We start from the raw sequence: 14,667 nt of genomic DNA on the forward strand, positions 1-14,667 counted from the left end.
TGTTGGTACCATAAACAGAATGAGGGCAGAGGTACCAGTGCATTTTGATCCTCCTTCTGTTTATTATATATAGCACAGGATGAGGGATGGAGGAAATGATGGAAAATCCATTCCTCCAAGGTGAGATTGTTTTCAAGAAGTCTGGCATAAATCCATTGTTTACCCCCACCCTACCTTTTAACTTAGTCTCCATATCTACCTTAGAATTGTCATGCGCTTGGGATTTGATAGGAAATACTCTGAAAATCTTATCTAGCAGAAAGGCTCATTGAGAAAAATTCAAAATTATACATTTTTTGAATATCAAAACTTAGGTTTGATACAGTTCACCTCATGTTAAGATGGAATAACTGAGACCAGAGAAAGTAAGAGACACTGGGGGAGTCTGTGGCAAGGCCAGGCCTACGTTGTGATCTCCTGGCTCCAATTCCAGGGCTCAGTCCCATTCAGCCGCTCACTTCCTAGAGAATGAGAAGGCAGGTGATTTCATTCTCAAGGGATGGCATTTCAACGATGGTTTGTTATGGCATGTACCAGGTTGTGTAAAAAGAAATTCTCCAAAGCTTCCCAGGGGTGACATAGAAATACAGATACAGACACCCCAACAGATAAAAACAGCCTCAATTACATAACCGTGACAGCAAATGGTGAATCATTGCCGTGTAATGGAAAAACTCAGATTGGTCACTAGTAAAAGTAAAAGGATCGCTATGGTGAGTCACCGGGCCCACCCTCCTGTGGAGCCTCTGAAACACAGACACCTACCAGTTGATTCAGAGTCTGGGCTTTGTCTTCCTTTCTTCCACATCGATGTTTCGGTATTTCACAACAGAGCTTTGCAAGTGACGTAAAATTTCAACAAGGGCTGGGCCGCAGCCCCACACTCTGTCTCTAGACTGTTTGAATAGGTGGGTTCTGCTCCTGTACCCAAAGGAGAAGATGACTTGAAATGTACAGATAGCAAGTATTATTGAGTACCTACTGTGTTCCCAAAAGACACGTGTACTGGAGATTCATTACGCCAGTTCATCCTTGTAACTATAGGAGATAGGCACTGTCCTCGTTTCCCTGAGGACAGAACAAAGGCTAGGGGAATTCAGAACTTGCCGAGAGTCTTACAGTTAGTAGGAAGTGACAGAGGTAGGACTCATCCCAGGCAAAGCCATGTGAAGGCCTACCCTCTTTCCACCAGGCGAGAAGGTGTCCTCCAGCCTTTTGACTGCCTTGGTGGTGCAGGAGAAAGGTGGGGCACCAGGTGGTGGCTGTCACATGGAAGAGGAAAGAGCAAGTAGAGGTGGTCCCTCACATCTGTCGAGTGGACACTTCCACTGTGCTTGAAGTGGCTGAGCAGTGGGTATTGGTTTCCCCTAGCAGTAGAGTAGAAGAGTTGAAGTGAGAGAAGACCTGTTTGTTCAGTGGAGAACAAGGCTTACATCTACCTGCTACTCGTTTGGCAGACTACGCTTTAAATTGACCATCTGAGACCAAGTGGGAAGTTCCAGATAGCAATCTTTCATTCCACACTGATGTGGAGACCTCTGGGGGTGGTCTCTCAGCAATCTGCTGTTCTGGCCTATATTGTGGAGTGGAAACTCACCCAGAATAATATTTTTCAAAGCAGCTTATTCAGTTGGTGGGTGGGTAGGAAGGGTTATCTCTTCCTCAGGAAGTTCCAACTGAGCAGCATGAAAACACACTATTCTTTTTTTTTTTTTTTTTGAGATGGAGTCTTGCTCTGTTGCCCAGGTTGGAGTGCTGTGGCGCGATCTTGGCTCACCTTAACATCTGCCTCCCAAGTTCTAGTGATTCTTCTGCCTTAGTCTCCCGAGTAGCTGGGACTATAGGCACGCACCACCACACCCGGCTAATTTTTTGTTAGTGGTAGAGACAGGTTTCACCATGTTGGCCAGGCTGGTCTCGAACTCCTGACCTCAAGTGATCACCCACCTCGGCCTCCCAAAGTGCTGAGATTACAGGTGTGAGCCACTGTGCCTGGCTGAAAACACACTATTCTTTATGATAGTCTGAAAAGTAATTCACTTATGTATATACACTACTGGTATGACCCTCTTCCCCAGCCACATCTCCTTTTAAATATTAACATATTCAAATGAGCCATTGAGTATGCATAAGTGCAATTGCCCACAAGCCTTGGGGCCTCAGTCCGAAAGAGCCAGCGCCTCTGCATCCAGGTGTGGAGAGGCGAAACTGTCATAACCTGCAGCTGGGGGGTGAGAGTGGGACAATCATTTTGGGAAACCGTTCAGCAGTATCTACTGAAGCTAAATCCATGCTGTCCCCCGAGCCCAGCAATTTCGTCCCTAGGTGCATGCGCAACAAGGGTGCATGTGTGTGCACACAAATGTGGGAGAATGTTCACAGGAGTCAAAACTGAAGGTGATGCAAAGGTCTACCAACAGTGAATAAAGAAAGAAACTGAAGTTTAATTACCCAAGGATCATATACAGTAATGAGAGTGGACACGTCACTGTTTCTCATGACAGCATGTGTACATTCCACAAACATAATATTGAGCAAAAGAAATGGACGCAAACAACATACTGCAGGCTTTTGATGAACACACTTGTTCATATATATATGAAATTTAAAAACAGTAAAAAAGGATCAATGGTGGACATAAAAAGTCAGAAGAGAGGTTACTCTTGGGAGAGTCAGTGACTGAGTGGGGACACAAGGTGGCTTCTGGAATGTTCTGTGCATTGATCTTGGTGCTAGTTTCACTGAGTTAATTGATGATTTGTGCACTTTTCTGATGTATATTATGGTCAATCAAATTTTTTCTTAAAATGTGAAAGGGAAGGGGTCAAGGTCTCCATCCCTTTTCCTCCAAGAGGCTTCTCCCACTGTGTGCTCACCCACACTCTTGCTATGACTCATGAATTCTGCATTCCAAGGGATATTTCCAGGGACAGCCTTCGTCAAGACAAGATGCCTGTTCCCAGGTGCATAGCTGTGGAGGCCAGCTCTGGGGTTCTGCCTGGATAAAGGGAATGTGCTTTTCTCTTCCCATTAGAGAAGCACCTGGCAACTTTAAAATGACAACTTCTCCCACCAAAGCAAGCAAACAAGTTTCGCCTCATCTGCATGCTGCTACTCTCTCTCTCTCTCTCTCTCTCCCCTGCTGTTTTACTGATTATCCAAGAACAGCAGCCCTGTTATAGAACACGTAGAAAATGTAAGGAAAAAAAGGAGAAAATAAATAAAAATAAAGGGGAAACCACTCATGATCGTATTACCCAAAGACAATAGAAGCTATTATTTTCTCTCATTTTCTTCCAGTCTTTTTAAACACACATATTTGATAAATAGGGGGTGTTTTGTTTTGAACTTTAAAGATCAGAGTTGTCTGGAGAAAATAAAACACCCACAACCCAAAGGTAGAATTTTACATCTCAAGACATCTCCCAGGTTTTAAGTCTACAGATTACAAATCATTTTTATAAAAGGTATTTTTGTACAAATTTTATGTGTATTCAGGAGTGAGACGTAAATCAATCTGCATTTCTATTTGAACAGGGCACAAGGCAGGAGAGTGGGAAAAACAGTTTTAGATACAACTATTTGAAAGGAGAGCACACATGAAGCTTTTCATTATCTACAATCAATAGGTTTAAAAATCAAACAAAACTTTCAATCTTCAGTATCTCTCTTTAAAAGCTCACTTCTTAGCTGCTAGCCAATCCACACCAATTATTTAAATTCACTTGGTATACACCTTTTGTCCACTGGGTAAATTATTCATTACGCCCACTGCTGCAGCATGCATAAACCAACACCCCTGTGTGGCTGAACAGGGACCAGGACTGATGGGAGATGGGCTTGAAACCAAGATCAAGGTGTCATTTCTCTGCAGGTGCTAATATTGTCCACGATGGGGAAAGATACCGTCTATCAAGCTGATTCCTACACAAATGCACATAAAGGCAGACAAGTTTAGCTACTGTGTTGCAAGAGAAACCAGAACCTTGTTTTTTTTTTTTTTTTTTTTTTTTTTTTTTTTTTTTTTTTTTTGAGACTGAGTCTGGCTCTGTCGCCCAGGCTGGAGTGCAGTGGCCGGATCTCAGCTCACTGCAAGCTCCGCCTCCCGGGTTTACGCCATTCTCCTGCCTCAGCCTCCCGAGTAGCTGGGACCACAGGCGCCCGCCACTTCGCCCGGCTAGTTTTTTGTATTTTTTAGTAGAGATGGGGTTTCACCGTGTTAGCCAGGATGGTCTCGATCTCCTGACCTCGTGATCCGCCCGTCTCGGCCTCCCAAAGTGCTGGGATTACAGGCTTGAGCCACCGCGCCCGGCCTGGAACCTTGTTAAGTAGTTCTCTCCATTACCATTTATTTTCTCAAGGACAGTTTTAAAAAAAGAAAAGAAAAAACCTACACATTGGTCTAGGCCACCTTATAAATCCAAGCATTGGTGTGGCATTTCAGTGGAGAAGAAAACTTGGGGAAACAAACAAACAACCATCAACGTTGTAAGAAAGGCTCCCAATTTAAGTGTCCCTATTTATTCACCTTTGTTCACCATCTGAGACCATCAATTCTAGAGCAGGATGAATACAGTTTTAGTAGCGTTAATGAAGTATGATTTACGTCTAGTGAAAAAGGCACTTGTTTTAAGTGCATAATTTAATGATTTTTGGCAAATTTACAGTTATGCAAGCATCACCACAATCCAGTTTTAGAACATTTTCATCACCCCAAAAAGATCCCTCCTGCCCACTGGCAGTCCATCCCTGTTCCCGTAAGCCCAGGCAGCCACTGACCCGCTTTACTGTCTCTAGAGCTTTGGCCTTTCCGGACATTTCATATCACTCGAAGTCTTCTGTGTCTGGCATATTTCACTCACTACGGTGTTTGTCGAGGTTCATCTATGTTGTCACATGTATCAGTTTGTTCCTTTTTCTTCTCGAATACAATTCTGGGATACATCTCTATATACCACATTTTGTTTATATACTCATCAGTTGATGAACATTTGAATTTTTTGGCTATTATGAATAATACTGCTGTAACAATCTGTGTACAACTTTTTGTATGGCCAGATCTTTTCATTTCCATTGGGTAGCTTCCCAGGGGGGCGGGGGGCGGGGAATTCCTGGGTTGTATGGAAAAATTACACTTAAGTTTTTAAGAAATTGACATACCATTTTTTTCGAGGTTTCTGTACAATTTTGATTATGGACATGCTAGTCAGTGTGAGGTGGTATCTCACTGTTGTTTTAAGATGCATTTCCCTGATGACTAATGGTTTTGATCATACGTGTATTAGCCATTTATTTGTATTTTTTGGTAAAATGCCTATTCAAATATTTTGTCTATTTTAAAAATTGGGTTGTGTGTCTTCTTATTGAGTTGTAAGAGTGCTTCACATATTCTGGGGAGAAGTCCTTTATCGGGTATATGTTTTATAAAAATTTTCTACCAGTCTATGGCTTGTCTTTCCATTTTCCTGATGGTGTCTTTTGAAGCACAAAAGATTTTCATCTTGATGAAGTCCAATTTATCAATTTTTTCCTTTTACCACTTGCACTTTTGGCATCTGAGAACTCTGCCTAACTCAAGGTCATAAAGATTGTATTCTATGTTCTTCCTAAAAGTTTTATAGTTTAAGGTCTTGCACTTAGGTCCAGGATCTATTGTAAGTTAATTTCTTTATAAGGTGTGAGGTAAGGATCTGGATGCTTCTTTTGGCATGTGGATATACAATTATTCCAGCATCATTTGTTTAAAAGCTATTCTTTTTCTCCATTGAATAGCCTCAGTACTTCTGTTGAAAAGCAACCATAAATGTAAGCTTTTATTTCTGGATTCTTAATCCAGTTCTGTATATGTATAATATTATGTATATATTTTTGTATATGTATACATATACACATACGCATATGTATCTTTATGCCAGTACTTCACTGTCTTTGTTACAACAGGTTTACAATAAATTTTGAAATTAGAAAGTGTGAATTATCCTACTCTTTTCTTCTTTTTCAAAATTGTTTCGGCTATTCTGGGTCTTTTGCATTTTCATATACATTATAGAATTAGCTTGTCAATTTCTGCAAAAATGCCTGCTGAGATTTTGATAATGATCACAATGTATCTACAGATCACTTTGAGGAGAACTGCCATTATAACCACATTGAGTCTTCCAATCCATGAACATGGAGTATCTCCTCACTTATTTAAATCTTTAGTTTCTCTCAAGGATGTTTTATAGTGTTTGGTGGACAAGTATCGTGCTTCTATGTTTAATTTCTTCCTAAGTGTTTTGTTCTTTTGATGCCATTGTGAGTTAAATTGCTTTCTTATTTTATGGTTGGCTTGTTAATTAATTTTGGGTTTTGGTTTTGTTTGTTTGTTTGTTTGAGATAGGGCCTCATTCTGTTGCCCAGAATGGAGTGCAGTGGCATGATCTTGGCTCACTGTAACCTCCACTTTCCCAGGCTCAAGCAATTCTCCCACCTCAGCCTCCTGACTAGCTGGTACCACAGGCGTATGCCACCATGCCTGGTTAATTTTTGTATTTTTTGTAGAGACAGGGTTTCACTATGTTGCCCAGCCTGGTCTCAAACTCCTGAGCTCAAGCAATTCACTTGCCTCTGCCTCCAAAGTGCTGGGATTACAGGCGTGAGCCACCTTGCCCAGCCTGATTTTTGTATATTGATCTATAATCCATGACCTTGTTAAACCTGTTTACTACTTCTAGTAGTTTGTGCATATGCATGCTTGTGTACATGTGTGGGTATTCTTTACGATTTTCTACATACAAAATTATGTTATCTGCTAATTAAGGCAGTTTGACTTCTTTCTTTCCAATCCTATTCATTTTCTTTTACTTGCCTGTTTGTACTGGCCAGAACTTCCAGTAGAATGATGAATAGAGGTGGTGAGAGTGAATATCCTTGCCTTGTTACCAATCTTAGGGAGAAAGCACTCAGTCTTTTACTGTGAAAAATGGTGTTAGTTAGAGGTTTTCAGTAAACCTTTTTTTTTTTAAATTGAGGAAGTTTCTTCTATTACTAGTTTTTTTTTTTTTTGAGACGGAGTCTCACTCTGCTGCCCAGGCTGGAGTGCAGTGGCGCGATCTCGGCTCACTGCAAGCTCCGCCTCCCGGGTGCTCGCCATTCTCCTGCCTCAGCCTCCTGAGTACCTGGTACTATAGGCGCCCGCCACCTCGCCCGGCTAGTTTTTTGTATTTTTAGTAGAGACGGGGTTTCACCGTGGTCTCGATCTCCTGACCTTGTGATCCGCCCGCCTCGGCCTCCCAAAGTGCTGAGATTACAGGCGTGAGCCACTGCGCCCGGCCTTCTATTACTAGTTTTTTAGGAGTTTTTGTAATGAGTGGGCATTCAATTTTGTCAAATGCATTTTCCTGCATCTATTGGAATGACCATGTGGTTTTTGTTCTTTATTCTATATGATGTATTATATTAATTGATTTTCTTGCATTCCTGGGATAAATCCCAATTGGTCATGATGTATAATTCTTTTACATGTTGTTGGATTGAGTTTGTTAGCATTTCGCGGAGGACTTTTGCATCTATAGTCATAAGAGATATTCTGTAATTTTATTTTCTTGTAATACCCTTGCCTGGTTTTGGTATCAGGGTAATACTGACTTCATAGAATGAGTTGGTAAGTGATTCTTTCTCTACTATTTTCTGAAAGAGTTTGTGAAGTATTGGTTTTATTTCTTCATTAATGTTTGGCAGAATATACCAGTGAAGCTATCTGGGCCTAGACTTTTCTTTGTGGGGAGTTATAAAATTATTAATACAGTTTTTTTTTTCTTACATGTTACAAGTCTATTTAGACCATCTCTTTCTTTCAGGAGTTTGAGACCAGCCTGGACAACATGGCAAAACCCTATGTCTACAAATAAAATACAAAAATTAGCTGGGTGTGGTGGTGCATGCCTGTAGTCCCAGCTATTCAGGAGGCTGAGGTGGGAGGATCGCTTGAGCCTGGGAGGTGGAGGTTGCAGTGAGCAGAGATCATGCCACTGCACTCCAGCCTGGGGGATAGAACGAGACCCTATCTCAAAAAGAAAAAAAAAATTATCCTAAAGCTTTTCCCATAATGTTAAATACTGCTTAAAACCCAGTTTTGTAAGTGCTTAACATTGCACTGTATTGAAGAATACAACTTACTTAGCCATTGTGCTATTGTTAAACATTTGGATGGTTTCCTAGTTCCTCATTATCATAAACAATGCCTACATGAACATCTTTATCCCTAAATCTATATCTAATTATTTCATTAGATTGATGTCTTAAAAACCAGGTTTCCTGGGTGAACGCATGTAACACTAATTCCTTTCTAGAAGTTTCCTGGGTGAAAGCATGTAAACACTGATTCCTTTCTAGAAGGACTTTACCACTCTGCGATCCCACTGGCTGGCGTGAGGGCGTTTATTTGACTGCACTTGCTCGATGGCTGTTTGAAATGGAAGTCTTGGCCCAGGTTTTCTGGGGCCCAGTGACAGTGGGGCCCCCGGAGGCTCCAGCAAGGCTGAGTCTGGGGACAAGCTCCTCAAGCTGCCTTCAGCTGGGAACAGGTGCAGCTGGGAACAGGTGCAGTGGTGAAAGACGCCCTTTCCCAGGCAGTCTCTGGGTCCTGGAGACCCTTGTGAGTCAGCCCTGTGCTCCACCAAGTTGAAGCCAATGGTGCTGGCCTCAGCCCCTGCTGGTGAGAACTTTGAGGTTGGTTCCTGGGCCCCTGGAAGCCACAGGGTTCCCACAGGGTCGGCGGGCCTGTATCACTCATTCCACTCAGCACACGCCATTGTGCACCACACTGCAACCGCCAGTGTGATCTTCGGAAAGCATAGACGAGGTTGGTTCAACCCATCCCCCAGAGCTCTTCATTGTCTGCAAGGAATGAAGTTCAAGCTCTTTGGCTTGGTGTTTCACAACCTCCCATGACCTGCCCCCAACTTACCCTTCCAGCTTTGTTCATTCTTTCTTGTATTCAACAAATATGAGTAATTGCTACATGCAGTAACCAAACCAGACTCTCACTAATAGAGGACATTTAGAAGCATTTCTCCCTGTCCACAGTTCTACCTCACTATTCCCAGAACATCCAGATCACAGCAGCAGTAAAGTTCTGCCCGCTCAGCAAGACCCTTCTGGGGCTACTTCTCTCAGAGAAGCCTCCGCTGACTCCCTGGCCATGGGCAGGGCCCACAGCACACAGCAGGTCGCCAGTAAATGTCTACGGACTATGGAATTTCATGGTGCTTTGCACCTCTCGAGTCAGGCTGGGCCTGTGGGCCAGCCCTGGCAATGCCATGGACCCCCTGAGTGCAGGGGAGTGTGGCAGGTGGGATGCAGGTGCAGAAATCATAGCATGCTGGTAACAAGCCACGCTGGACATCAGCTCTGTGCTTTGCACGGGCTATGGGACTTCAGCTCTGTGCTCTGCAGGGGTTACGGGGCCGCTCAATAAGGCGCAGGCCTCAGATTAAATGAGCAGTCCTCAGGAACCAGTGACCTGACAGGCCCCCTTCGGGAACTTTGTTGTTTTTCTTTTCTCTTTTCTTTTCTTTTCTTTTCGAGGCAGAGTCTCGCTCTGTCGCCCAGGCTGGAGTGCAGTGGCTTGATCTCGGCTCACTGCAACCTCCGCCTCCCAGGTTCAAGCGATTCTCCTGCCTCAGCCTGCTGAGTAGCTGGGATAACAAACACCGGCCACCACACCTGGCTGATTTTTTTTTTTTTTTAAAGTAGAGACGGGGTTTCACCATGTTGGCCAGGCTGGTCTCAAACTCTTGAGCTCAGGTGATCCACCCGCCCCAACCTCCCAAAGTGCTGGGATGACAGGTGTGAGCCACCGTGCCTGGCCCTTCTGGGACTTCTGTTACAAGGCCAGGTTCCTTTGTCCTAACCCTAGAGATTCTTACTCAGGGGCCCGTGGCTGGGCTCAGAATCTGTATTTTCATGACTGCCCCATTCCTGGCTTTGGAATTACTAGAGTAGGTGATCCCTAATGGCCACACAGCCTCAGTTTCCTTGAGCTCTTGGATCTAAATGTGATAATTCAAACCAGAAGTTCTGTGGAAGAGTCTCATTCACAGAGTATCCCTTAAACTCCCCCAGTGAAATCTACTCCTTGGAAATTCTGCCCATTTTTCTTCCCTTTAAAAAGAGGACCCACGGGGGCTGAGGAGGTGACCTGTGTGTCCCTTGACAGGCTTGCCCAGGTACAGACAAAGCTTGTGATGGAGCGGCCAGGCCAGTGAGACCATGCACAGCCCTCTCACTTTTGCCTGGCTTCGTGGCTGTGTGTGGCAGCTGTTCTACAGTGTCCTAGTGAGTCTAGGGGCCCAGCTGGAAGTTTTGCTCACAAGCGGCCCCCTCTGGCCTCCCGGGAGGCCCACAGCCACAGGCACCCTGCAGGGGTGGGCGGCCAGGAGCCTCAGACCTGGAGTGGGCTGTGGGCAGGCGCTCTCCAAGGGGAAGGGTCCACCTCAGAAGTCCAAGGACCAATCAGTCGCCTCACTGAACCTCAGTTTCCCCATTTGTTCAGTAAGAGGACTCCTGCTGGCCTGCCTTCCAGCGGGGGCTAATGGGAGGGACAGTGACGACCTTGAGCACTCCAACCTGAGCCCCCTCCGTAAGGAGGAGCAAAGCCCAGGCCCAGTCCACTGTCCACCTCCAGGGAGGACAGGCAAGAGAAACCCAGGCACCTCTCAGGTGGGATCCAGGCAGGAGGCCGCAGCCCCACAGGGCCCTCGTGAAAAAGCCCAAGGCAGAGTCCAGGCTGAGGCGCAGGTTTCCAGGAGCCGGTCAGGGACCAACTGCTGAGGGAGTTCGGTGCTCCCGTCCTGGTAGCCCCTCCCTGTGTGACCCCCAGTCCCACCTCAACTGACTGTTGGAGGCTCCGGGGGGCCCCGTGAGCACTCCTGGGAGAAAGCCACCTTCTGCAGCCACAGAGGCTCCAGCGACCAACCTGGGATCCATGTTCTGGAAACACTTGTGAAAACCTACACTGGCCAGAAGGGAGGTCAATACGGGCCCAGCCGCCCCAGGACTCTGGCCGTCTGAGCTAGAGATCGAGGCAGACTACAGATGAGGTTAGGGTCTGGGTGGACCCGAACAGAGTCTGGTCCAAAGCGCCCATTTTACGGACAAGCCCACCAAGGCCCAGAGTCCGGAGGCAAATTGATTTCCCCACATCACTCACCTTGAAGCTTCTTGCTACCCCTTGGGCAGCAGAGCTCTGGGGTGGGAGTTGTTTTGTTGTTGTTGTTGTTTTGTTTTTTTTGAGACAGAGTCTCACTCTGTCATCCATGCTGGAGTGCAGTGGCGCGATCTCGGCTCTCTGCAGCCTCTGCCTTCTGGGTTCAAGCGATTCTCCTGCCTCAGCCTCCCGAGTAGCTGGGATCACAGGTGTGCACCACCATGCCCAGCTAATTTTTGTATTTTTAGTAGAGACAGGGTTTCACCATGTTGCCCAGGCTGGTCTCAAAGTCCTGGCCTCATCCACCTGCCTTGGTCTCCCAAAGTGCTGGGATTACAGGCACGCGCCACCGTGCCCAGCCCTGTGGTGGGAGATTTTATCTCATTCTTTACAAGCAGTTGGGAGAGGCTGTAAGGGAGGCCTGGGGTTTGAACCCTGGTCTTTGTCTCCGAGAGAGCTCTAGAAAGGGAAAAGAGAAATCCGAAATGGTAGTAGCATTCATGCTTGAAGGATATCTCCAGCCGTTGTGTCTCCCTGTGCTTCTGGAGCTCATTATTATCTCTTAGCCACAGCAATTATGTGAGGGGCACGATAGTAGCCCCATTTGGCAGATGAAGAAACTGAGGCTTGGAGGGAGCACCTGTCCTAGGTGGGGTCACCTAGCTCATAAGGACGGAGGCCTGACGCCACGTCTTTCCACCGCCTTCCACTGCCTCTGTTTGGAATTCTCTGGCAAGTTGTGCAAAGTGTAGACCTGCATCTGCCCTTCAGTTTTACATGTGGGGAAAATGAGGCTCTGAGGGGCGGCCACACAACTGGTGTAGAGGCTGCAACCAGCCCATCAACCTCCAAGCCCAGCAGTTTCTCTAGACCAGCCCCTTCCAATCGCATGCTCTCTGTCCCTTGGTTCCCTGGCTCTTCCCAGACCCCCAGAGCCCTGGCCCTAACACTGACCACCTCATGGTTCCCCTGCCACCATGGGAACCAGATCTCAGACAGAGGCAGCCGAGGCAGAGGACAGGCAGGGGAGGCGCTCACAAAAGCCAGCACAAAATGCAGCCATTCGGTACTTTCATCTTTTTGCAACTCCCAAAATAATTCCTTTTAATTGCTTCATTTTCTGTATTCTTTCATTTTATTTAGACTAGTCTGGGGCTCTCCAGTCTGGTATATTAGAGAACTTCTTACTTTTTAATAATAATACTTAGCATTTATGTAGCACGTTTCATGTTCAAAGTGCTTGACAGAGTTCACTAATTAACCTGAACACTAACAGCTGCCCTGGGCAGGTTTGCCCAAGTTCTCAGGCTCCTCATTGTGAGGGGTGGAATTCTTCCTGCTGCCTGACCCCTGGTTCCCTCTCTGGACCCCCATTCTGTCTGCAGCTGAGACTCTAGGCTATCAATCACAGTTGACCTGTGTGCTGGGTCATGCCCAGGGCTGGGGGACACGGAGCAGGGGCAGACACGCTGCCACCTCAAACGGCCCTGGAACAGTGTGGGAAGAGACTCTAGTGCTGAGACACATGTCTCGGTGGAGAGAATCCTGAGGACAGTGGGTGCACAGGAGACAGCGACCCACTGGTCTTGCAGAGCTGTAGGAGGAGGGGATTTGAGGCGTGAAGAGGTGCTCTCCAGGCAGGCTGCCCAGGCAGGAAGGGCATCCCAGGCAGAGAGTGCGGCCTGTCCCAGAGGGGGTGTTGGCAGGCGGGCATTCAGGGCTTAAAGGAGGAGGGGGAGAGATGGCATGGAGGCCAGGCCAGGCTGCTGGGGCTGAGGCCTGCCGAGGAACTGGACCTTTGCCATGGACTGTGGCTGGAGGAGCCAAATCCTTCCCTGTGGCAAGAAGACACAGAAGCCAGACTTGAAGGGTGGTTCTGCACATTCAAGATTCTTCTGTAGGCTGCAAGGGGCTGAACCCAGGACAGGCATGAAATGGAGAAGTCTGAACGAGGGCAGACAGAAAGGAGGCTGAATCCGGGAGTGATTGGTGGACGACAGGACTCAGAGGCCCGTCAGGTGTTGGGGTGGAGGGGTACGTGGCGGCGGGGGGCCTAAGGGTCCCGGAGTGCAAGCGCAAGTCCCTGGAGGGGGCTTGAAAAGGCGGTGCTGTTTCCCGGTGTAGCTGCAGGTGAGGCATGGGACGCTCACTGAAATGACGATACGTGGATTCATGGGTCGAGAGCTTGGGCAGGGTATGGAGTGGTCTGGAAAGAGCCATACTTGGTGTCACTGTGTCCAGGTGGCATTTGATACCCCGAGAGTGCCTGGGCTTATCTCTGGGGACATCAATAATTAAGGGGGCAGTGGAGGCAAGGGGCTGACATGGGCCACTGAGTGAGTTGGGCAGAGTGGGGCAAGATCTGAGCAAGGTCCGCCGGATGGCTCGGTGCCACTGCCACTGAAGGAGGAGGCTGGGCAGCAGCAGGGGGAAGAAAGGCCGGTGGAGGAGGGGTCAGAGCTGGGGAGAAGCTTCTGCATGATCGTGTCCACAGGCCCAGTGGAGGGAAGGAGGCTGGCTGCCAGGGCAGGTGCCTGAGGAGTCCAGCACGGGTGTCCACTTCCACCACGTGGTGGGAGTGGGAGGAGGCGGACCAGGGCAGGTGTACTGGGGGAGCCAAAGGAACTCACCTGTGGCTGGAGGAGCCAAATCCTTCCTTGTGGCAAGACACAGAAGCCAGAATCAGAGGCCCTGCCCCTGCCCTAGGTCTGCCCAGTCCTCTTCCTGAAGAGCAGAGAGGAGCCCCGGGGCCATCAGGGCTGGAGGGCAGGTCCGGGGTCTCGTGGAGGCTCCTGTCTACAGCTTGTAGGCCAGCTGTGCCCATGGAGGGTACAAGTGTTCCTCCCACCTCCTCCTGGGGGTGTCAAAGCCCCTAATGGTACAGCTGGGGCTCCCTGCCTGGTAGGTACCAGCCGCCAGCAGCTGTTCCTTCGAGGGCAGGGTCTCAGCTGTTTTGTTGGGAGGCATGCCCCACCGCCCACTCTCCCAGGCAACCCTTCAAGTGGGGCAAAAATAGAGCCTGTGCCTGTCCTAACTTCCAATTTCCCACCCAGACTCCAGTGAGAGAGTCAGAGACGGCCTGAAGTCCCAAGGGCCTCCGGTCCCACCTCCCCATTGGCCCGGATGCAGCCCGTGCTGGCCATGCCCAACCTGCAGCCTCCAGTCCTGGAAGACCAGGGGACCACACAGAAGTGGGAGGGTGGGCAGGAAAGTGAACGGGGGCCGGGCCTGTCCTGTGCAACTCAGCCCTCACCCTGCGGCATCTTCCACCTGATAAAGAGGAGCCTCAGAGATCCCCACCTTCGGACCTCAGGCAGCGGAGGAGGGACCGGGAGGCACCCACAGGAGAAAGGGAGCCAAGGTGGGGAGGTGCTCCCTGGCGTCTGTGTGTGTGTGTCACAGACACAACAGCAGAGCTGGGAGGAAGGAAGGAGGCGTTGACTTGTTGGGGCTGGGGCTCTGCCAGGTCTGTGGGG

This window comes from Macaca thibetana, chromosome 13 (assembly GCF_024542745.1).
Source record: "Macaca thibetana thibetana isolate TM-01 chromosome 13, ASM2454274v1, whole genome shotgun sequence".
Lineage (NCBI taxonomy): Eukaryota > Metazoa > Chordata > Mammalia > Primates > Cercopithecidae > Macaca > Macaca thibetana.